Here is a 25,115-nt window from a genome sequence, read left to right on the forward strand (position 1 = left end):
GGACAATTAAATTTAACCATAAACTCTTAGGAATAAGAAAACTGCTTCTAACACATCTGCTCTCAGCCTTTTCAAAATGCTTGTTAATATAAAAGCAAACATCACCCTTCCTGAAACTTAATTAGTAGCAGAGATGATGCTTTTTTAAGATAGTCTGGGCATACTGCCATCTGTAATGACATTGCTGGCTTCCTTCCAGGTGGCTGTAGGGTAAATATGCCTGGGATTGTAGCCACTTCACTATGATGGGGGAAGGACAGGCTAAAAATGAGAACATGTGAATATGTGGCCCGGCTTGCAATACCCAAGACACCAAGCAGTTTCACAAAGAGACTCTCAAGGTCATTGAAAACTGTCATCCAATGATGAATAATAACTATTTGGAAATCAAACACTTTTTCCTATCAGTTCAACTAATACAAGTTCATTATTTAAAAAAAGAAATCCATGACATCACATGTTTACAAAATTGATAAATATATATCAGCCTCTAGCTTTCACTCTCACAATCACCACCACAAAAATTATGAGTATAAACAAAGGCCTAAAATGGTGAATCCAAGCATAAGGTTACCATCTCTCTCATTCTGAACTAGACAGGCTGGTTTGGAAGCAAATGGTGGCTACTTCTCTTTACAAAAACACAACCCAGGGGATTTCTTTTTCTTGGTTGTTTTCCATTTTCTGTTAATTTTCCCCAACCTTAATGCTTTTCTTGTGTTCTAAATCCAAGTGGATGAAAACTAGAAGGTAAAAGAAATAAACCAATTTGACAATCAGTGGTATTTTCCTAATCTTACTCAACTGTATTTTTATATTAAAATCATTCTTATAAACGGTGTCCTCTTTTTCCAACACTGGATCAAGGAAACGAAATGCTCTGAGGCATCCAGCTGGTATTAACTGCAAATATGGAGCGGAAAGAAATATGGGGAAAGACAACAAAAGGGTTGAGGGGGTGGGGATGGGATAGGAAATGGATATTAGAATGGATTTAGGAGCTCTTCAATAACGAAAAGGTCTGGGTTGTCATATTCTTTGGACTTTATGCTCTTTTTACTTGTATGTTTTGAAGAAAAAAGTATGTTTCAAACCTGTTTGATAAAAAATATGCTGAACAAACTTGCTATAAATCCGTCAGCCAGGGTCCCAATGCTAGGAAACAGCAACGGAAAGCCCACAGGAGATTAAAATGCAAAACACACTATACAAACACACAAGTTACACAAATATGTTTCCTTCCAGGTTCTAAAGCAGCCCTGCTGATGACTTCAACTTAGCCTAACTCATGGTCAGCAAACATTTTCTATAAAGGGCCATATAGTAAATAGGTCTGGTAGGTCTTTTGCACATTCTCAACTCTGCTGCTGTAGCATGAAAGCAACCATAGACAGTATGTAAATGAATAAGCATGGATGGCTGTGTTCTAATAAAATTCGAATTACGAACACTGAAATTTAAATTTCATGCAATTTTCATGTATCACAAAATAGTATGCTTCTTGTGATTTTGTTTTCAACCACTTGAAAGTATAGAAACTTTTCTTAGTTCCTGGGTCCTACAAAACAGGCAGTAGGCCAGATTTGGCCCCTGGCCATAGCTTGCCAACCTCTGACCTAGCTCATTAGTTCTTATTAACTAACTCTGCCTGTACATCAGATTTACTCGGGCAACTGTTAAAAACTACAGTGTCGAGGCCCATGCCACCCTCAGTTAAGGCTCTTTAGGATTGGAACTCAGACTCCGTGCTTTTGAAAGCTCCCCAGGTTATTCAGATACTGAGCCAAAGGTGGAGAACCACTGACCTAGCTCATTCTAAGCAGCTCCAAGTAATTCTTGCCCATAATCCCATCATAAAAAGATTTGGTACGACATCTTCCTTGTGTTCATATTGCCTATCCTGTACCTTTCTTTTGAGCCCACTTCTGAATCAGGGTTACCATGACAACCGTTATTCAATCCAGGCCACAGTCCACAGGGCCTGGCCCTAAGTAACACGTAAGAGGTAGGTTGCGCTATGCCTTCAAACCTCTCTCTACCCCCGTGGAATTCAGCCACTGGAGTCTGTAATTTCTCGGACCCTTAGGTCTCGGATTGCCACCAACCAGCCCAGTGACTACGAGCTTGATATACCTTTCAATTCTTTTCCATGTTTCTAATCTCACAACTGATAGTTCTTTGGGACCAAAGAACTGATAGGTCTTTGTAAAGGTGAAAACACAAAATCAGAAGTATCCAGCGCAAATTACTTCATCTCCTAGAGCCTCAATTTCCTCATATATCAAGTAGACAACAACATCAACTCTGCAGGCTTGTGATAATTACAACACAGTGAGTTGCCCATAATAAGCACTCAATAAAAGGTATTATTATTACTATTCTTATTATTTTAAAGAAAAGTGTCCAAGTATCCTTCTTTTTTCTGATAAAACTTTTATCCCAGAATTCCAAGAGAGAGGACACTAGCATTCCTCCCTCACCAACCATTCTGGTGAAGCCGGTGGCTTAAAAAAATCGGCAAGTGTAAAATGATGAGCAGAAAGGAAGGCAGCATTTTGATCTATGAAAAGGGAAAGAAGTAGACAACACACTTATTGAATAATCACTGAAAAGTATTGCAGCAACCTAAGAATCTCTTTAATATCTGAATGGGATATTTAAACTGCCGTAGTATTCACTGTTATGGGCTGAACTGTGTCCCCTCCAAAATTCATATGTTGAAGGTCTAAGTCCTAACCCCCAGTATCTCAGAGTGTGGCTAGATATGGCGATAGGGCCTTTAAAGAGGTGATTAGGTGAAATGATGTAATATGGGTAGGCCCTAATCCAACATGACTAGTGTCCTGATAAGAAGAGATTAGGACAGAGACAGACACAGAGGGAAGACCAGGTGAAGACACTGGAAGACAAGCCAAGGAGAGAAGTCCTCAGAAGACATACATCCTGCCAACACCTTGATCTTGGGACTTTTAGCTTCCAGAACTGTAAGGAAATAAAATTTCTGTTTTTTAAAGCCAGTCTGTGGTGCTTTGTTATGGCAGCCCTAGGAAATGAATACATGCACACTCATGAAATTAAGGATTTGCTAATAAAAAGGAATTTATAATATGTTTTACTAGATCATCTTCTGGACAAATTATGCTGAATATAGAGCGTATGTCTGGAGTCCTAGAATTTGCCTGAGCATTAAGAGGTCTGGAAATACAGAAAAATAGTCTGAAAAATGCCTCTCAGTGACATACAGAGACCCATTGAACACCTACAGTGAAATAGCTCAGAAACAACATCATTGCTTTCCTATTTCACAACAAGAAGTCAATAAGTATAAAAGCAGACAAGAAATAAAGACCATTTTAGAACAGGTGTTATAGATAACTGATCTATAAAGAACACAATTGGTAAGGAGCAGATGATTCAGCAGGAAACACTACACCATGGAAAACCCAAATCACTGGTCAAACTCCTTGATTCTTTATTTGAGCAAAATATAATGGTAGGAGAAAAGTACTTATGAGTTTCTAATTTCTTACAAAACCACAACCCACAGTGTTGACAGGATAAGTTGATTGGTGATTATCTTATAATGAAACTGGTACTTGTTTTTTTGTTTTATTTTGTTTTTCAGAATGACAGTATTCAAGATACAGAAGCAATTAATTGTGAGTCATCCTGCAATTCCTAACAGAGTGTGGGTTAATTATGATGTCCTACTTTTCTAATTTAAACCATCTATAATATAACATGACTGAATAACCCCTGAGAACATTTCTAAATTACAAAGAACATGAATTTTGCTCAATAAACATTAACTGAGATACCACTATGTAACATACACTGTGCTGGATGAAAGGGAATAAAAATGAAGAGAAATCCTCCTTGCCTGCAAGGAACTTAGTCTAGTGGGGAGACAGGCACAGAAGCAAATAAGTTAAATACAATACCCTAAGAGGTCTGCACAAAGTGCTATGGCTACACAAAGGAGAGGTTCTTAGCTACCCCTGGGGATCCCAGGACACTTGGGTTAGAAGCAAACGGACAAAGGAGGAGGGACAAGCATCACAGGCAGAGGGAACAATAGAAAGGTTAACCATAAAACCTCAAGCATTTGCAGGCAGAGAGGGTATTTGAACGATGTAAGAAGGATCGAAGTCTAAGGATTTATGAAGAGATAAGTGAACTTTTCCAGCCCAGATCCAATCTGGAAATTATTCTCTATTCCAGAGACAATACAGGTTATGAGCAGCAGAGAAAGATTTAAGTAGGATTATCCTACAATGCTCTCAGATATATGAGATGAAAGAGCAACACCACGCAAAGAGGACCCATTCTCAGCCGAATGAGTAATTGGCAGCAAGCATGTTGCAAAGCCTCTAATGGAGAAACAGAAAAGTTCCTCAAAAAAGAAAAAACACTGGATGAAAACAAAATGCCCTGGATAAGGATGGTTCTTATCAACCAGACATGGAGCATTTGCAGATGGAGTCTGAACATGCGCTCAACTTGTGGTACAAGCCCTCGCACAAAGACACAGTGTTCCAACGCACAGAAGTGTTGCTCCAGGGCTGGGTGGAGATGAAGACAGACTAGCAGGACTTCCCTGGTGGCGCAGTGATTAAGAATCCGCCTGCCAGTGCAGGGGACACGGGTTCAAGCCCTGGCCTGGGAAGATCCCACATGCCGCGGAGCAACTAAGCCCGTGTGCCGCAACTACTGAGCCTGCGCTCTAGAGCCCATGAGCCACAACTACTGAAGCCCGCGTGCCTAGAGCCTGTGCTCCGCAACAAGAGAAGCCACCGCAATGAGAAGCTCGCGCACCACAACAAAGAGTAGCCCCCGCTCGCTGCAACTAGAGAAAGCCCACCTGCAGCAACGAAGACCCAATGCAGCCAATAAATAAATAAATAAATTCATAAAAAAAAAAAGACAGACTAGTAACGAACCATGATTCAGAAAGTAATATTTTGACAGGTTAGAGGCCATTGGGACAATGTCCTCAGCTAGAGGACAATGTCACCTAGCTAGAGTTTCATTAGGAACACCAGTTCCTAATGGGAAAGAAGTGCCTCATGTATGAATCAGCTTAGGTTTTCTGTATGGTAAACAGTATATGGACTCACCCTTAGGCTGGGTTCCATCATTCCCAGATCATCCTTTTATGGTCTATATGAACTTGTCAGTAAAAAAAAAAAAAGTTCTTTCAGATATTGCTACACATGTCTTTCTAGAGCAGACAGACACCAGCTGCTAATTAAGGTCAGGATTCTGGTGCTTAATGCAAGCCTTCAGTGTAAGCAGTGCCCACCTCCCCAAGAATGAAGCTTATTTCCAGCATAATCACCCAATACTGACAACCATAGAGTAAGATGATGTTCCCGATTGTCAGCTTTATCAGTAGGAAAATATAAATCCAAACTCTTTAGAAGATAACTAAACTAGAAGGTTTAAGCCTTGAAGAGTTAAATTTTAGTCTCGAAAATTACTGTTTTTTCATATTCATCCCCCTCCTCCCAACCAACCTGCATGATGTAATGTCACTGTGGGTGTCCTCCCAGGATTTCTCTGCCTCTATGTAGCAGAATAGGGTTTTACTGTCACCGTCTGGAATCTCTTGTCCTGCCTCCCCTTTCTTGTCCTCTCTACCCTGTGTCCCATACCCAGGGCTGGCTGGCTTGAACGGATCCTAGCTGGCATTCCTTGGAATTCCCACCCTAAGCAGAGGGCCCGAGCTACCATCACGGGACACTTCTCATGCCACAGTGGTAGCAAAAGCAACCAGAGTGAAGACGTGGCCGAGAGTCAATGACCTGAGCAACATGTGGCAGGAGCTGTCACACCCCATGCCCAGTGCTCACCTAGAAGTGGCAGAGGTGATGACACACCTGTTCCTTCTTCCAAGACATGACTTTGGGCACTAGTATCTCTGATTGTGAGAGTCCTACACTTGAAAGTGCTCATCTCTTCTAAGAAACCATCTCAAATGTCCCCAGGTATAACTGATCCTATCTCACCATCTCAAATGTCCCCAGGTATAACTCTTCCTCTGTTATACTCTCTGTTTCCATTAGAATACTTGTCACAATCTACAAGTGCTATACACAGAAGACTGTGAGTTCCTGGGAGGCAAGGACTGTGTCTTTTTCATCTTGTACTCAAAAGGAGCCTGCCTTACTCAAGTGCTCAGTGAATTATAGTAAAGTAATTTAATATAATCTTATGTAAATGAATAAAACATGAGGACAAAAAGAAGCACTATTTCCATGAAAACAGCGTTTCTCGATGGGCCACCATCATTTTGGATGCTATAATTCTTTATCATATGGGACCCAACCATTCATCGGGGGATGTTTAGGATCCTGGCCCTTGGGCGCTAAGTGACAGTCTCTGAAAAAACCAAAATGCCCCCTCACACATTTCAAAACACCTCGTATTGGGAAGCACTAGATAAGTCCCTTAAAACAAAGGCTTCCTGGTCACTGTATCATAAAATGTCCTGTGTGTGTGTCCATATTCAAGTTATATTAGTACCTAAACAAATCTAGAAAGAGACAGACACCAAACCATGATCAGTGGTTACCTTGGAGATTTATGATTACAGACCATTCATTGTCTAAGGAGTGTACTTCTGTAGATTTTGAGTTTGCATAGTGAGTTATGTACTTTTTGAAAATCACGTAAAAATAACATTTAAAAGATGGGGGAAAAACTATCAAATTAGGCATGGGAAGGTAGCCATTAAAAACTTAGGTTAAAATAATAAAAAAAACTTGGGCTTCCCTGGTGGCGCGGTAGTTGAGAGTCCGCCTGCCGATGCAGGGGACACGGGTTTGTGCCCCGATCCGGGGAGATCCCACATGACACGGAGCGGCTGGGCCCGTGAGCCATGGCCGCTGAGCCTGCACGTTCGGAGCCTGCGCTCCGCAGCGGGAGAGGCCACAACAGTGAGAGCCCATGTACCGCAAAAAAAAAAAATAATAATAATAATAATAATTTAAAAACTAATAGAATTCTGTACCCAAATTGTTTTTAAAGTATCTTTATGTCTGTGTTCCACACAAAAGAAACCAAAACTGATGGAAATCATAACCCCAATAACAGAATCATTTTCAAAGAAAATGTTTGGCCCTACAACCAAAGATTAGCAAATGTTTTTATATTTGTGTTTCAAAATGTTTAAGTTGTGAATATGTTACATTCTTATCATTAAGCCACCAACCACTAACTATTTGATACTGTCACCTAAAGCGAGCTAAAAGTCACTGCAGAACAGCAAGTACAGCATTGTAATCCTCACGTCAGGGAAGGAGAGTTACATACACATGTATTATGCACTCACATGTGAAGAGACTATCTCTGGAAGAAGACACTAGAACCTCATATCACTGATGGGCTCTGGGTGCGGGGTGGAGCTGGGGGACTGTCCCAAAGGTGGGAGAGACTTTACTGAATATCTTTTAGAACTCTTGAATTTCTTCCCTTGTGTGTATCTACTTTCTCAAAGAATAGAGATTAGTCACTGTGCTTCATGTAGCTATAAATAGGCACAGTAAATGATGTATGATGCTTGACCCATGGTTTTCCAACCTGAAGGGATCATTATCTGGGTTCCTATTTTGGTTTAAAAATAATACAACATTCTAGCTTAATTAATATTCAATATTATTTCTATCTTTTGAATCTGTTATGAGATTGGGTGTAAGTCAAAGACTCATACAAATTAGTTAAGAAAGGCACATGAAATATTCAGCATTGCCATGATTGTGCTCTTTCTGGGCAAAGAAAATTGGCAGTCTATAAACTTAAGAAAAGTATTCATTTGGTTCAAGAGCCACTTGGATCATCAGAAAGTATTGTATGTAATACAATGGGAACCTTTGAATCAAAACCGCTAAGAACCACCAAAAAAAAGATTCTATTATAAAACATCTTTTTTGGGAGACTATCTGGCACAGTGCGCTGTCTAGCTTCTGTCCTCTAGCCACATGAATTCCCAGTGGACCCACTGGGCCACTGTCCCCACCCATCCCTACCTGTGACCTGATTCCTACTCCTCCTTCAGATCTCACTCAGCTCCTTATACATGATCACCTCATGTGCCTCTCCTCATGACCCTTATCTCAGTTGTAACGGTACATTGACAACTTGACTGTATGCCCCATGCAGAGTGATGTCTATTTCATATTATGTCGGCTCAGATTTATCTTGTGTGCCTGACACATAGCAGGCACTCAATAAATATTCATGGACTAGAGGGAAAATATAAAGACGTTAAACAGAACATCACACAACAAATATTTATTGAATGAACATACTCTGTGTTAAGTGCCAGGCATATGGTAGTGAACACGATATAAATGTAAACTATGCATATACTATACCTGTAATTATATGTGTATGTAGGCACCTATTATATTGGTAATTATATATGCATACTTGTAATTATATATATATGTATAATAAGATACTTGATCATGGTACAGGAATAAGTGATGGGTATGTAAAAGAATGAATTGACTTATAAAAGAGGCCTAGAAATAGAATGATTAAAAACATGGATGTCCACATTTGGCTATATTTTTGATTAATGTTAACAGGCTACGCTCGAAGATAAGTATTCAGTCACTTATGTGGACAAGGAAGAGTTCAACGAATAACCGACTGTAGTTTGCTTTTGCGGGGCATCCTGAAGCACCATGCAATGGATCCTCAACACATGTGCACAAGCAGATAACAAGGATCTTGGGTACCCACGAGCCTATCTCACCAGAATAAGAGTTAGCATGTAAGCCACAAAGCTCAAAGAGTCAGTGGCACTGCCATACCAACCACAGCATAGCCAAAGGGATCACCAATAGAGACCCTGGAAGCCACCAAGCTTCTATCGCCAAACAGGTGTATGTAGCTGGCCATTGGCCCATCTTTGCAGAACAGAGAAGAACCACACTGTATATCAGAAGAGTAAATGGGGGAAAAAGAATATTCATCTAGCTATGTATGTTTTCTGCAGCTACTAATACTTCCTTCTATTTTTTCCTGCTAGAAAAAGAAAAGCTAAAAGTGAAGTCTCAGTCTCTGCTGGTCTTAGTCATTATTTTGCTGCCTTCAAATCTTTCCTCTTCAAATGACAGATAAGCTAAGCTAAGAGTATAATACTAGTAACCGTCAGCCGGGTCACAGTGCTGGTTCCTGGCCGTATTTACATCTTTGCATTACTATTTTAGTTTATCTGCCCACTTTTTCTTAGCTTGCGTATATCTCTAGGTAGAAAAATAAGGATGCTTAAAACAAAATAGAACCTTGCTTAATGGAACCCAACCACTTAAAAGATACAATATGCTGTTTTGTTGTTATACCTTCCATTAGGGTAAAAGTCAAATGACCAAACACACATACATAGACAGCACACACCCACGTACACCATGATTTTGTTTAAAAATTTTCCATGTGATGGCCCGAGGTATACATACAATACAAATTCTATAATTTCCAAACAAGAAGCATTGACATTTGTCATAGCAATTAATTTGAAAAAGGCCTCAAGAGTTTTAGTTGACCCTAAGCTAAATTTGAGGGAACTAAACAAGTTCATCAAAATTCAGACTGAAGGAATATCACGACCAAACCAAAAGGACATAATAATCCTACTGTTCTTGACTTTGGCCAGACCACAGCAGGAAGTGGGTACAATTAGGAGATCGCTGACAAAAAAAAAAAAAAAAAAAAAAGAAAGGAGTCTGAATGAGGGGGAAGATTAAAAAGAGGAGAGTCTGGGATAAGATGTTCTGGGGAAAATCCCTGAGGGAGCTGGAGAAGCAAAGCGGCAGAAGGGACATTCAAATATGTGAAGGGCTTTACTGCTGAACAGGGTGTGGGCTGTCTTAGCCCACACCTGAGAGCAGTCAGTACAATATTGTTGTTTTAGCTGCTAAGCAGAAAATAAGGGAATGCGGCATTCTCTCTTTTCAACTGGACTTGATCCTGGGAAGATGTGGACCTGCCTGGGACCTCCGGTGTAAGCCTAGAAATGAAGCCTACCCAACAGGAGGCAGAGCTAGTAGATGGAGAGACCAGGCTCTGATCACATCATTTGAGACCCGATTAAAGCCACACCTAACGCCATCTGCTAGACTTTTAAGTTAGACAATACACTCCTTGTTTTGCTTAAGCCACTTTGGGTAAGGTTTTCTGCCACCTCAAGTGAAAGAGTCCTAAGTGACACAAGATCTTAGCTACCTTGTGAGATAGCAAGTTCCATATCACTAGAAGGGGCCAAACAAAGGCTTAGTAACAATCTGCCAAGGATTAGGGGGAAGTGAACCAAACTGGGATGAAGCTAGGCCTACGTGACTGTATTATTTTGCTAGGGCTACTGTAACAAATACCACAGAGTGCGTGGCTTAAACAACAGAATTTATTTTCTTATAATTCTGGAGGCTCTAAGTCTGAGATCAAGGTGTTGGCAGGATTAGTTTCTTCTGAGGCCTCTCTCTGTGGCTTGTAGATGGCTAACTTTTCCCTGTGTCCTCACGTGGTCTTCCCTCTGCATGTGTCTGTGTCCCAATCTCTTCTCCTCATAAGGACATCAGTCATATTGGATTGGGATCTCCCCTAACAGCCTCATTTTAATTTATCTCTTTAAAGACCCTATCTCCAATGCAGTCACATTCTGAGGTACTCGGGAATAGGACTTTAACAGATATGCATTTTCAGGGAACACAATTCAGCTCACAAAAATGACCTCCAAGGCTACTTACAACTCCAACATGAAACAAAATTTAGTAAAGAGTGTCAGGTTTTTTTTGTTGTTGTTGTTGTTTTACACAAGAGCCATTAACTCTGTGGGCCAGAAATAGAGCCTGTGATACCAGTGGCAGCTTCTCTGGCCTCTAAAGTCAGGGAGTGAGTCTGCACCCTTAGCAGAGGATTGTTAGCATTTTGTACAACCCAACCTGACTATATTTATTCATTTACGTTATCTAGGGGATTGCTATTTACTTTTCCAGAGGTTGGTGTAAAATGAAAGGCTTTGACAAACAGTGCTAATAAATGTGTTTTCACAAGGCGCAGCACAGTGGGACGTATGCTGCACCTGGGCTGAAGTGGTGGAATCCGGGGCACGGGCATCCTGGAAGTGGACTTTTCTCAGGAATGGTCCTAACTGCCCGGGCTCTACTACAGGGGTTTTGAAAAGATCAAATAAGCACGTCAAGAAAAACTGCAAACATCTTGCAAATGTGTAAACTACCATTAAATACAAGGCACATATTTCACCAAGAGCAGCCAAGTCTTTCACAAATTCTGTCTGAGCCAGCGCATGGAGAAATGTCTAAGGTTTAGGATTCTAACTTCCATTCAAGTCAGCTGGTGTCGGAGAAACAAAATTCTCTACACACCGATCCCAACGACTGCTATCATAAATCACATCCCCAGTCACTGGCTAGACAGTCTGTTGTCATGGCATGGCCTGGATGAGTTGGCATGAATGGCTGTGTGTACATTTCCGACTTATCAGCAAAAACCATTCAAAGCCTGAGTCCTTGGCAGGGTGGGCAGGGAGGGGTGAGATCTGATGTGTGGTTTTTCACACACTGAAACCAAGCAAAGTAAAACGTTAGATCATTAGAGGTAGAACTAAACAAAGACACAACATCAGGTCCAATCCTCTTATGTTAGAGAGACAAGGAAATAGAGGTCCAGAGAGGTAGAATGGGGCCACTGTTAGTGGGCCAGTGGAAGGTCAAGGTCCCTGCCCCCTTGCCCTAGGGCTCTTTCGGCAGGTAATAACAATGTGCTGTGTTCCTACACCAAGGCCCCTGCGTGAAGTCAAACCTAGACACGGACTTGAAGAAACGCCTCTGGATTGGACCAGTGGAGACAGGGACTGGTCGTGTTGGCCTAGTTATGCTTCTGGTAGCAGCTGTGCACTTGGATTAAGGAAGTTGGGTGTATGTTTGAGTTGACTTTAGAAGATGGTTAATATTTTAAACTTTGATGAATGATTAGTAGGAATGAGGTAAGAGAAAAGTAGAAAAACAAATGCCACTCAACGGCTGCCCAATATCCTGGATCACAAAAGAAAAATTTACCCAGCAAAATTTTGTGTTCTGAGATGAAATGGACCAAAAGACCATTTCTACTGATGTAGCCCCAGAGGCCTCAGGTCATCAAGGCAGAGGCAGGACACAGGATGAGCCAGGATTTCTGCCTCCACCTGTGGGCTGGACAAGGGCTGCCTCGAGCAAGCAGACTTTGAAATCAAATAATCAGAAGTTGACTGTAGGGTTTGGGTGGCGTAAGGAGCAGAAACTATGCAGGGGCACATCCCCACTCCCCACCCCCAACCCCACACAGAGAACAGGACTGTGAGAGGAGAACAAAGACAGGGGAAGTTCAGGAGGCTGCGTCTTGGGTAGATCCGACCACAGGCACAGGCTCTGCTCACCACGCCTGCAGGTCTCTAGATGAGCCTGGGAAGTCTCCGAGATGGGCTCACCCCCCAGGGGCGCTGAACGGCGCCCCGATCTTCTCCATTCCTCGACCCCTGAGGTGGCTCCACGGAACCCACTGGGAGGGGTCTCAACTGCTCCAGCAACACTGGGTTTGGGGCCATCTCCCTCTCTTTCTTGAACGTTCACTTCCAGACTTAATTCAATGTGATCCCAACTCACAATGCTAAACATCTTCCCTGAAGTGACAATGAACTTCTGGATCGTTCAAGTATGGAAAAAATAATGTAAATACAATTACAATAAATTCCTGCCCCAAACTTGTCAACTAACAGATTTTTGTGACTAGGAATTCTGTGCTATTCTTTTTGAAAACAGGGAACTTAACTGAATAGTAGATTTTGTTCAAGCCACTTCTGTCCCCTCTTTTTGTGACATTCGGGAAGAAAGAGCATCAACATCAGTGGTCTTGAGGCTTCTGTTTGCTGCAGGCCCCTCCCCATGCCCATCCCCCCATACGAACATTTTTGTAATATTCTCCAGTTCTTTCGCATTTTCCCCACTTAGTATCTCATTTATTCCTGCCAATAATCTTCTGAGATAGGAAAGGCAAGAGTTATCGTTCATTCTGTTTTACAGCTGAAGAAATCAAGGCCCTGAAAGGTTAATAACCAAGTTGCAAGGTCTAAATAAATTGCAGAACCAAGACTCAACTCTAGGTCTTCTGCTGTCAAATCCCAGGCCCTTTCCATGGTCAGCAGAGCCCCTCCATCATGAGTGTAAGACTTTGACGGGAACTCAGGGAAATTTAAAAGGTGCTCTTTTTCACACAGAAAAATATTAATGGCCACCCTACCTTAAACATCTTGTTTCACAGAGATTTGCTGTAATATTCTCTCTGTACTTGAAACAAATTGTTAGGTTTCTAACAAAATCTCATTAACAGAACTAAGAATAACTCAATTATTAATAATAACAATAGTAATGAAAGAGTAAGAGTAATTAATAGTAACTTGATTGAGTAATGAAATAGTAATGATACTGGTCTTCATCTACTTTGATGAATACCACCATTGCTCTTGATAAACTGAAAAGAGCATGGGAATTATAAGCCAGAGACCCTGGACTGAGTCCCTACTCCATCACTCAGAAGGGTGGACCTTAGGCAAATCATAGCAAATCTGTTCCTTCCTAGGCTTTCATGGTAGCTCTGACCAACCAACCAGTATACCTGCTACCAGGAATGTGTACACAAGCAGAAGAATAAGTTTGCCACTGCCAGACCCACTCTAACTGTCATCCCCATGTTGGGCCACAGGTCCCTCCTACTCTAGTGTCCTCTGACTCTTAGAATCTTTGGGAATCCCAGCCATCTATACCCTCCTCAGGCTCTCCTTGCTCTATCTGTTTAGGCACATGTCTTAGTCTGCTCAGGCTGCCACAGCCTGCTCTGGGTGGCTCAAACAACAGAAATTTATTTTCTCACAGTTCTGGGGGCTGGAAGTCTGAGACCAGGGTGCCAGCACTGTCAGTTTCTGGTGAGGACCCTCTTCCTAGCTTGCAGATGGCTACCTTCTCACTCTGTCCTCACATGGCTCAAAGAAAGAGCTAGAGCAAGCTCTCCAGTGTGATTTCTTATAAGGGCACTAATCCCATCATGAGGACCCCATGCTCATGGCCTCATCTAACCTCAATTATCTCCCAAAGGTCCCAACTCCAAATACCATTATATTGGGGGTCGGGGCTTCAACATATGAATTTGGGGGGACACAATTCAGTCCACAGCAACACAGTTCTCTACCCTAATACCCACACTCTCTAACACAATTAGGAACAGACCCTGGGGCTCCATGAACCCTGACTGCAGGTTCTCAGGGGCTCCACCCCAGGCCCCCTGGGAGTCAACATGGTCTTTCCACCAATGGAGGATATCAGGCTCTCATCAAACCACTGTAAAATGAATATAAGAAAACTTAACAGTTTTGCAAGGTGGTTGTAACAATAAAAATATTTATGAAAACTGTATAAATTGTAAAGTCTACAATAATATTATTTCCATTTATTTTTATTGGTGATCTAGAAATTGGAAATGGAAACAATGATTTTCTGATTTAGCCTAATGAGGAAACTGAGCATAAAATTGTTCCCTATTAAAGATACAAGAATCTTCTTTGTGGAATAAAGTACAGTCCACCTATTAGTAGCAGTCCTGAGGTAAGGCAATAAAAACAATCCTACACTCGGGCATTTGTGTTAAATACAATAACAATGATTTCTTTGCTGTTATAGTCTTGGCTTGATTTCTTTCTCAGTTTACACTGTACTTAACAGATAAGCACTAGGCACAGAAAATCACACCTAAGCCATTAGGCTATTTTGGGCATCATATTCCCTCTGGTACTGTGGTTCTCCAGGCCCACAGAAACGCAGGGGCCACAGTTCTGAGGGTGAATGGAGGCTCACTGTAGGATGAAGGTCTTAAGTTATGAGTGAATAACATCAAGAGAACATTAAAGATACAGCCATTGGGCTTCCCTGGTGGCGCAGTGGTTGAGAGTCCGCCTGCCGATGCAGGGGACACGGGTTCGTGCCCCGGTCCGGGAAGATCCCACATGCCGCGGAGCGGCTGGGCCCGTAAGCCATGGCCGCTGAGCCTGCGCGCCCAGAGCCTGTGCTCCGCAACGGGAGAGACCACAGCAGTGAGAGGCCCGCGTACCGCAAAAAACCAAAACAAAACAAAAAAAAGATACAGCCATCAAGACTTCATGTTCTGACTTTAGAATATAATTTTCATCCCCATCTTAGAAGCACTGAACTTGTCGCTTGCCAACAGTCCTGTTCTATGGCACTGCTTCCAGAAGTAACACTGATAGCAACATGTTTCTTGTTTGAGGTAGACGATTTCCCAAAGTAGATTTACTAGCTGACGGGAAGGGAAGGGAAGGGACAGGAGTAGAGGGGGAAGATGATTACAGAAACCTCAAATCACTGGGATGGAGCTAGCTGTTCTACATGCCAATGTTTTGCACAGATGTCTCTAGCCTCATCCTCTCTCCCAAGATCTAGCCTTATAAATGCAACTTCCCAGTGGGCATCATCTCATAGGATTTCCACAAGTCCCATACTCCAGAACTGATAGTCCTTCCCTGGGTTCCCTTGCTTGGTGAGTGGCACCACCACCCATCTGATATCCAATTCATAAGATAACTCTTTCTCATCCCACCTACACTAGGCCCTGCCCAAAAGAACTCTCAATTTTATTTGCTTTACTCTATTCCAACTCCCAATGTCTTAGGTGCCTAAGTTAACACTTCTGTAGCATCCAGCATTTTCTTTTTGTTTTATGATCATCTGCCCCCCACCAGAAAATGGACTCCATGAAAGAGGGACCTTGTCTGTCTTGTTCAACACTGTATCCCTAGAACAGAATCTGGTCACTTAATAAAGGCTTCTTTAAAGAAATATTGAATTGAACACAATACTTAATTGTGAATTAACTCTTTCTATATGATACCTAGTCATCATTAGAAAACAGTTTTTGCCACTTATATTCGGTGTGAGTTGGTTTAATCACCTACTGTCTTCCTAACACTGCTTGAGGGTGGCTAATCTGGAGGAATGAGAGTGTCACTGGGGGTAAAAGGGATAATTTGAGAGAATGGGGCATTTTAGAGGAATGGAGATCTTACCAGGAGGGTGTTGGTGACAGATGAAAAAGTGGTACCAGGCACTGATCACTCAGAGCAGAAAAGAGTAAGATGAAGAGGTGAGACTGGGTTGCATAAAGGGACAAAATACTGGCCAATCGAAGTCTATGTGCCTATGAATCTATAAGGCAGCTGAGAACATAGGCTTTGGAGTCTGAGTGGCTAGGTTTGAATCCTACCTCTGCTATTTACTAGCTGTGTCACCGTGGAAAACCTATCTTACCATTCTGAACTTCCCCTCTCTAAAACAGAAATAGCAATGCCTAACTCACAAGGCTGTTACAAGGATGAAATGAGGGCTTGAAGGTAAAGCGTTTAGCACAGTGCCTTGGTGAGCACCTGTATGTATAAGTGCTGAAACGGCAGTGTAATAGCTATTATTATTTTTATTAATAATAATAATAATATTTTTTTTTTTTTTTTTTTTTTGCGGTACGCGGGCCTCTCACTGCTATGGCCTCTCCCATTGCGGAGCACAGGCTCCGGATGCGCAGGCTCAGCGGCCATGGCTCACGGGCCCAGCCGCTCCGCAGCATGTGGGATCTTCCCGGACCGGAGCACGAACCCGTGTCCCCTGCATCAGCAGGCCGACTCTCAACCACTGCGCCACCAGGGAAGCCCCTATATTATTAATATTATACTGTAATTATATTTTTTGTTAAGGTTGGAGGTTTTTTAATTTAAAATTTTTATCTTTTGTTTATCTTCTAGAGTCTAGGGCTATTCTGAAATTTTGAAGTTGCTAAAAAAAAAACCTTCATCTGGGATTGAAGGCATTAAATCAACAAAGGTCCTGCATGAGTCACCAGCTTATGACTCATAGAACAACTCATAATTTCTCTGAAACTCAGAGGATGAAGTAAAATGGGACTTTTCTAAACTAGGGCAGGATACACAATAATAAATGCTCCACCCATGTAAGTGTTTTAAAGAAATACCAAAGTAGAAATGTGTTCATGTCACCTCTTGCTCACATTCACCAATGGCTTCCCACTTCTCTTAGAAAAACATTCTCTCTCTCAGTGTGACCTGGAGGCCTTGCACAAGCCCTGCCCACCTCGCTGACTTCTATTATTCTTCACTCTCTCCTTAGGCCATTCACACCTGTGGCTTCCTCATCTTCACTGGGTGGCTTCCATTCAAATGTCTCTCTGCTCAAGTGTCTCTTCCTCGGAGAAAGCCGCCGCCCGCCTAACTCAAGCCGAAACAGTTGCCTCTCCTCAGTCGTTCTGGGAACCCTCATCCTGCATTAATTTTGCCATGTATCACTCATCGTTATCAGCAACATTATCAGTAAAAAGTGTTTACTGTCTACCCCAATAGGTTAGTTCCATGAGGACCAGGCTTTGTCTATCTTAATACACACTCCATATATCCCCAGGGCCTAGAAAAGCGTCTGTCACCTAGTGTGTGCTTAATAAATACTTGTTGAAGGAGTGAGTTAATAATAACAATAATATTGATAATACTACCTGCTGTTTACAGTTGAGCACTTACTATGTGCTATGCATTACCTCATTCATCTTAATGCTATGAAGTTAGATACAATTATTACCACCACTTTACTAATGAGGAATCTGAGGCTTAACAAAGCTCAATTGCTAACTTACCCAAGGTCAGACATACAGTTGAGTGTGGGATTTGAACCTAGGTCAAATGCACACATACACACACAGACATGCACACACAAACACGTGTGCACTCTTTACAGGTGAACTGGCAAAAAGAAGAATATAAGGAAACAGCATAGCTACTAGACTACTCAACACTCCTACCAGGGCTTGGGAAGATGACTGGAGTCAAAACTGGACCAATTTGCTTCCTGCTCTTGTTCATTCTCCTTAAAGGAGTGAAATGCTTGGCCAACATCCACAGTTGTAACCCAGAACCATGCCAACCCTCCATCGCTGAGGAGTCCTCACTGCACTCGGCAGTCCACAACACACAGTAGCATGGTCCAAAGATACAGTCCCCAGACAAACGTAACCTAACACTGATACTTTCCAAAAATGTCTGAGCTTCCATCTACATGTTATCTTTCTAAAGGAAAGAAAAAGTTAACAAGTTACTGTTTGTCAGCCTACAGATTACTATTCAAAGATGTTGTTGTCAGCAGAGAAAAGGCAGAGAAAAGATGATGAATACTTGAGAAATAAGAATGGGGTGGTATTCTTCCTTCCAGTTGGAAAGGCTTTGGAGGGGTATGCTATGAAGTAAGCTCTAAGAATACTTCTTTTCTTATCTACTCTTCAAAGTATCCTAATGAGATTATATAATTACAGTCTACCAAATACTCCAAGGATAAGTAGAAATATAGTTAGCCAGATTGCTTAGGTTTTTGACTTGTACAAAAAAAGCAGTAAGTTGACACTGTATGACGAGATAATTAAACAGCTGGTGCAAACTCTCATACCTGGACTCACTGTCAGCAATAAACTTCATGATCTTTGGGATATCACTTGGCTTTCTGGTACCCTGATTTCTTTTTATATATAAAGAAATATCAATATTATGATTATGACCCAAATCAGGGTTGTTGGATACATTCTGACACGAATTCCTAATGAGATAGTATAAATTTGCACCTGATTTCATTTTAAAGAGAAAGAAATAAGACCTGAGGCCATGATAATTATGTAAAGTAGGCTTTTAATCACTTAAATTTATGCTACTTAGGGAAAAATATACGGGCAATATACATATTAGTGGCACAAAATCTCAATGTTTACCTGATATATGTGGATACAGTATGTCTCTTTAAAACATATACAGCTACACACACACACACACACACACACACACACACACACAGTTGGTCTTTTTATGGGAGGTTAATTATATTGATCCACTGTAAGGAGACCTAAGCTTCAAGCTATTTTCCAATATAAAATACCAAAAAAGGTAGGGAATACATATATGTAGCACCAAGAATGGAAATTATGAATATTTTGCTATATTTCCTTAAATAAACAAAATGTTACAGATAAAGTGGGGGCTTTCCTTGTCCTCTTTGTTCCCCATCCCAGTCCCTTCTTTTTATGTCCTGTCCAGAAAGCTAAGGCTAATATGAATTCAGAATGCATTTCCCCTCTATAAATGTAAATGTTTTTCTATACAATTAGGTATATCCATAAAAATATGTGTAACTTATGAAATGCATTGTTAAAATCTGCATAAGTGTACCAAAGTGTGTATCATTCTGAAACTTGTTTTTTTCCCATTCAACATATTTTTGAGAGCTTTCCATGTTGACATATTGATCTAGTCCATTCCTTTTAACTTCTCCATAATATTCCATCTTATGACTATACCATATTGAATGTATCCACTCCCCAACTGATGGATATTTAGACTAATTCTCTTTCTCACTGTTAGAAAGCTGCAGTAAGCAAGTAATAAGCATCCTTGTACATGTCCTTCTGTGTGTGTATAAAGGTTTCTCTAGGCAGGTATATATATCTTAATATGCAATTTTCAAGCCATAGGAAATGTCCAACTTGCACATTACCATGGACTACTGAATTTGTCTCCACAGTGGTTATCTAGGTCATGAAAATTTGTAGGAGCTGTCTTTACTCTTGTCTGGGGCACACTTCAAGGACTGTCCACCTTGCCCCATGAGATGGTGAGGGGGGCCACCTGCAACTACAAAAGCTACAGCTCGTTCGGAGTTAGTCCTGCTCTCTTTAACTCAGTGAGTATCTCATTCAATGCAGCCACCAAAGGTGGAAGAGAAAACAAACCAAATATGACACCAGTAACTAAAAGCCCTGGATTCACTTACACTACCTTGCAACAATGGCCTTTTATTCTGAACTATGAATAGCTCAATTATCAGTAATGCTGTTATTAACAAGTCAGCCTGGTAGCTATGATGTAATATAGTAATATATTTCTTAGCAAAGATGTTCTTTCCAGGGGGCTATAAAAACCAAATTACGCCCTTTCGGCTCTTGATCATAAATTCTTCTACTTTTGAGACTCTACATCTTACAGATTAATAATGAGAATCTATACTTGAAATAGCTCTAAAAGACTTTTCCTATAAAAATGAATACCAACATCTTTGAAGGTAAAGTGGGAAAGGAATAGAAAAAAATAGAAACCTACCCACATATAAATAATAATGGCTACAATTACAATCATTCTGTATGCCAGCTATTACAGAGTTAGTCACCAAGCCCTAAAAAATAGCACAGAGAATATAAACAATCTACAGTCATCACAAATTGCGGGGAGAAGATCTCAATTTGACCAAAATGTTTTTGAGGAGGAATTACTTATTTTGAAAGCCACAAACAACTTTGCAGCCTTAATGATCTGTACACAACCGATAATATACCAAGTCACTGTATTTTTATCAGATCCAGTGGGTCTTGTACTCATAAGCAACATAATGTATCAGAAGATTGGCAAAGTAATAATAAAAAAACCAACTGAACTCCGAATATATGCAAGTCACTGTTCTAAGCAATTGCTGTGTTTTTATCTCATTTAGTCTTCATAAAAAAAAATCAGAGGTTAGTACTAATGATACTCCTATTTACAGGTAACAGAGATACAAAAAGTAATATAACTTGTCCAAAACCACATGGTTCCAAGTGGTAGAGCCAAGCTCTGAACCAGGCAACGTGACTCCCAGTCCATGCTTGTAACCACTATGTAACACTGCCTTTCATGAATAAGGACAGGAAGAAACCTTCCCCTGGAGACAGCAGCGATTCCTCTCGCTATTTTCTTACTTTCGATCTCTGTTCCTTATATTTCCTCTCCCTTGACTTTTCCCTCTCCCTTGCTTATGTCTCAGGTCCATTTATAAAACACTCCTAGAGGGCGCCTGGATCAGGTAATGGCATTGGAGGGGTGCTCAGAAAGTCATTTGCTCCTGAAGCGAGATGTGGAAACAGGTACAGCAAGTATCATACAACACAATTCCTCATAAGCATTAGGATACTTACTTTAAGCAATAAAACATAAACTAACATTTCAATAAGATCAGAAACTCAGAATAAAATCTTGGGGACAATCATAATTGATTTTCCTTAGCCCACGTCTCTTCTTTCACCACAAGGTTTCCTTGCTGATCTTATCCATATTTCTGGTTTTAACTGTCCCAAATCTGTATCCCCAATCCTAACCTCTTTGTTGAGCTTCAAGTTTTATAAGTCAAGTGTCATCTAGACATTCCCGTCTAGATGTTCCACTTTTAAGCTAAACACACCCAACACTGGATTCTAATTGCCTTACCACCCTCTCCCCAATTCTGCATCTCCTTCTTGAACTTCCTACAGGATTTAGTGGAACCACTGTACCCAAGCTGAAACATGGGGGTCTCTACATCACTTCCCACATCAAACCATTGCACTGATTTTACCTCCCTCAATTTCTGTTGCTACTGCTGCATACCAGGACTGTAACACCTCTCACTTGGACTATTTTGAGAACCTTCTCAGTGGGCTCCCTGCTTCAAAGTTACCCACTGCATTGCAAATAAATGAAAATCTGTGGCCCTCCCCTGCTCTGAACCTTGCTATAATTCCCTACTGCACCCAGAATAAAGCTCCTTTTCCTAATCCCAGCACTCATCTGGCCTTCAATCTCCCTGTCTTTTCCAACTCCCACCCTTTTAGTGCTCATCCTTGCATCCTATTAATCTGGGGCTCCCCAGGCCTAAATAAACTGTTTGTTTAACTAAACGTAACAAATATCCAGGGGTTTGATTTTTAAACAACACCGAGTAATACTCCTTTATATTATGTGTAAATTATAATTTCAAATTTACTATGAGTTCAAATTTACTATGAGAAATTAAGCCTTAACATTTTTTTTCTATTGTGGTGAAAATCAATTTTTAAATAAGAAGTAACACTCCATTAGGACATGAGAAGGGAAAAAAGTTGTTTAAGGTCCACCATCTTGTTTTATTTTAAATCAAGAATTGAGTTTTTCTATTTCCATTCTATTCCTTCACTGCGGCGATTGGCATCAGAAGTTCTAAGCAGTTAAGGATTGTGTATAAGTTAGGATATAATCAGGGAAACAGGCACCGATCTTAATTTGGGGGCTTGGTTAGATAGGTGGCGGAAGAGCCAAGAAGCCAGAGTACGGTGAGAAAGCCACAGACAGCCTCCACGAGGTCCAGGTCCGAAGGATGAAGGGTGAGGGCCACGTTACCAGAGCTCAAGGTCCCCCACAGCGGGCAGAGCCATAGGTGAGAGGCAGCAGCTATCAGAGATGCCGTCTGACAGGGTACAGAGGACTCCTGAGTTGAGGAGGTAGGGCTGAGAGTCTGGGAGCAGGGCTGAGTACCATAGTGGAGGGAACTACATCCAGAGAGGGCTGCAGAGATCTGCAAAGGGTTCCCCTGCAGTACTGATTCCCTGCAGTTCCCCTGCAGTCTCCAGCTGAGTACTGATCAACACCTGCCTGTGAAGAAACCACCCGAGGCCAGGGCAAGAACCACATGAAAGGATTAGAGGGCACAATCTCCAAAGCTCACACAAAGGGTAAGCTGTGACAAAGCGAGAGAGTGGCATGGACATATATACACTACAAAACGTAAAATAGATAGCTAGTGGGAAGCAGCCGCATAGCACAGGGAGATCAGCTCGGTGCTTTGTGACCAACCTGGAGGGGTGGGATAGGGAGGGCGGGAGGGAGGGAGACCCAAGAGGGAAGAGATATGGAAACATATGTATATGTATAACTGATTCACTTTGTTACAAAGCAGAAACTAACACACCATTGTAAAGCAATTATACTCCAATAAAGATGCTAAAAAAATAATAATAATAATAACCCTACGGAGAGCTAGGGTTTTTTCCCTTCCTCCCTCCCTCTCATCCTCCACCTGTGCCTCTCACCAGTCTGGTGGTTAGCAGTTTTGGCTGGAATGACTGGGAACCCCAAGAGAGTCTGATGTAATTTGTCTAAGTGCAGGACGAGCATTAGGAGTTTTAAAAGCTCTCCCAGTAAGTCTAATGGTTGAGTACCACTGCAGGAGGTGAACCCAGCAGACCGGGTCCTAGAAAAAGCGGCCTGTGGAAATCTGCACCATGCCATGCAAGGTAAGGAGAGGACCTGAGAGCCAGGGGATCCAGGATCAACAAATATGGCACAAAGAGGTGGGCAGAAACAAGGAAGAGGATAGGAAGCAAAACAAACATAAACACGATCCTAAATCGTTCACTGGCTGGCTCAAATTCAGCTTCCCTGATCACCCCAGCTGCAGTTTCCTCCCTCTTATAACGCTGACTGCTATCCCTCCAATGACAAAATGTTAACATGTACTACCTCCCAAGTGTTCTCAGTTGGTAGCCGGCGTCTTGCTGTCTGCTCTGGGTCTTCCTGCAGTGCCCACCAGGAAAGTCTGTATGTTCCTCCTCTTGCTAATTGCATCATGCACTTCCTTCTTTCCCTGACTGACTGGCTAGCTCATTTGGATTCTTAGCTACTATTAAGTAGTAATTAATGGCTAATAATGGTTAATATATTACCCCTTCCAGATAGCACATGCATGAAAAAACTGACTTTAAGAATTTCAGGGCAGTCAGAGTTGCCTGAGTAGATCTTTGTGTGTCCCTTAAAATGTAAATAAATTTGAATCACATAACATAGGTGATGGCCTAATATTGAATAGTAATGATTTATAAATTTACAAATGATTAATTGCAATGTATTTTGATCACAGCCCTACTCATGGCTGCTGAAACATTCAGCAAGGTGAATATAGCCTAAAAATACATTTGTATCTCTAGTTAAAGAAATCTAGTCATCACCATTACATAAATTAGCCTAGAAATATGCTTGTAAATTCCAAAATCTTGAGGTTTCAAATTAAAAGACATTTACTTTTTTTAGTGGAAATAGTAAACATTATCTTATTTGCCTGAGAAAGCCACTTTCCAAAGAGGACAGAACCCAAGGTCAAAATCAGAAATCATTTAGTGTGTGTGTGTGTGTGTGTGTGCGCGCGTGTGTGTTTAGACTGATAGGTTTTTCCCTGAAAAACGGAGCCCAAACTGCAGAAATGTTATAATAGTAAATGGTTCAAAATTGGACATGCTGTTTTAAAAATTGTTTCCTCATTATGAATCTATATAAAAATTTGTGACAATCCACTTTTGACTCTTTTAGAATAGTTACAATCTTTGTGGTAGTGCTGACTCCTAGAAACAAACTCCCATAAGACAGTCACAGAATACTGAAAAACATGCATGCATACATAAGGGCCAGACAGATATCTCCTTATGATCCTACAAGGAAAACATAAAGACTGAATTTGTACAAAGATGATTTCTCTTCATCAACTAATGCATAATATTCTTCCAGTGAAAAGTTCAAACTTCCATCACTACATTTTCAAACCCCCAAATCTCAACCACCACTAACTGGGCTCCAAAAACTCTCACCAAAAGAAACATATCCATTCTACCTGAATACGTGGGCATAATCTCACTACAACTATCAGAATCTTCTAAACGCAGTTAATACATTTTAATGGACAGAATAAAATTCCAAAAGAGGTAAATGACCACAAATTGATGGAACCCCAGTAGGCTTTGGGGACCAACAATGCGACAAGAGCTTTCTTCTTCCATCACATCATTAAAGAAAAAAAAAAGATGCTTTTGTACGTAAAACTAGAAAATTAAGGTTAAGTGAGCCATTGGTTTTTACGTAATGAGTAACTTGTAATACTTAGGAAAGAAAACACAAGTGTAAGTTCATGTAATTACCAAAATTAATAGTAAACCCACTAGGATTTTATCATGTTCGGTATATACCTCAGACAAAAAGCAAAGACGGAAAAGAAACTACTTTTCTTAGCATGTAAGAAGAACCTAACAATTTCTTTGAAAATAAAACCTATATACATACTCTGTACTAAGTCAACATTCAATTAACGCTATTTAGTGATTAAATCATGATGTCTAGGAACTCCACTCATGGGTAAGACCTGACA

At 41.1% G+C, this 25,115-nt stretch overlaps 1 protein-coding gene across 2 annotated transcripts in view; it reads right to left on the reverse strand.

Moving 5' to 3' along the window:
- The window catches only part of MFSD6 (major facilitator superfamily domain containing 6), a 74,879-nt gene that overhangs the window by 21,178 nt on the left and 28,586 nt on the right, over positions 1 to 25,115 (reverse strand). The window lies entirely within an intron of this gene.

Source organism: Phocoena sinus, chromosome 7, assembly GCF_008692025.1.
Source record: "Phocoena sinus isolate mPhoSin1 chromosome 7, mPhoSin1.pri, whole genome shotgun sequence".
In the NCBI taxonomy this organism is placed as follows: domain Eukaryota; kingdom Metazoa; phylum Chordata; class Mammalia; order Artiodactyla; family Phocoenidae; genus Phocoena; species Phocoena sinus.